The following is a 939-nucleotide window of genomic DNA, read 5'->3' as shown; positions in this document are numbered from 1 at the left end:
AGAGAGAGAGAGAGAGAGAGAGAGAGAGAGAGAGAGAGAGAGAGAGAGAGAGAGAGGACTGAATAACAGTGGAAATAGTTGAAAATGTTGAACATGGTCTCTTCTAAAACTAGAATCTGGACATGCACAATGCAACATACTGCAACTATGTATTTTCTTATGGTTACTGTGGCTTTTCAAAGTATGTAAATATTTTACTTTCATTAAAGAAAAGTAACCTATGGCTTCTACTGTATTTCCTTCTATTCTTTCCACTAACCACAAAGAAAATCCCTGGAAAGTATATGTAAAGCACAATAGGTAGGCTTTTGAAAGTGAAAGAAAGGAAGATCAATTAAGAATTTTTTGTAGCTGAAGAACAACACAGTGGTGGGCTTCTTGAGATTTCTCTTTATTTCATAAAACCCAGCCTCAGAAAGAACTGGCAGTACAGAAACACTGATTGGGTCTAGGTAAAAAGGAAGCAGCAACTAAAGCCTTCTCTCTAGAACCAAAGAGCAGAGAAAACCTCAACATGCAACAACGTTTTGGACAATCACTACTCCTCTTAAGCCAAAAACCCCATAAAAATGTTATTGTTCTCTGTTACCCATGCCAATAAAAGCCAAGTAGGAAGCATAGATTTTTACTTTTCTGACACCGTAAAGAACAATCCTCAAATACCCATTTGGAGTGTGAGAAAATGCCATGCATGAAGTTTGGACTTCATCCTTGCCAAGGAGACAATGAAGTTCTCCCATTAGAAATCATCATCAGATGAGACTAAGGTTCCCCATAGCAGTAATAAGATGCCTCTCTCTCCTTCCCACTGGGGTGGTGGAAGAGAAGACAACCTGTGCGCAGCAATAAAGCATCCCTGTTCTTTCCACCCACAGAATTATCAATAGATGCCAAGGATGGAGCTAAAAATCCTCCCGTTGTACAGAGTAATGAAGATCT

This window comes from Microtus ochrogaster, chromosome X, assembly GCF_000317375.1.
Source record: "Microtus ochrogaster isolate Prairie Vole_2 chromosome X, MicOch1.0, whole genome shotgun sequence".
Taxonomy (NCBI): Eukaryota; Metazoa; Chordata; class Mammalia; order Rodentia; family Cricetidae; genus Microtus; species Microtus ochrogaster.
This window is presented reverse-complemented; position numbering follows the sequence as displayed.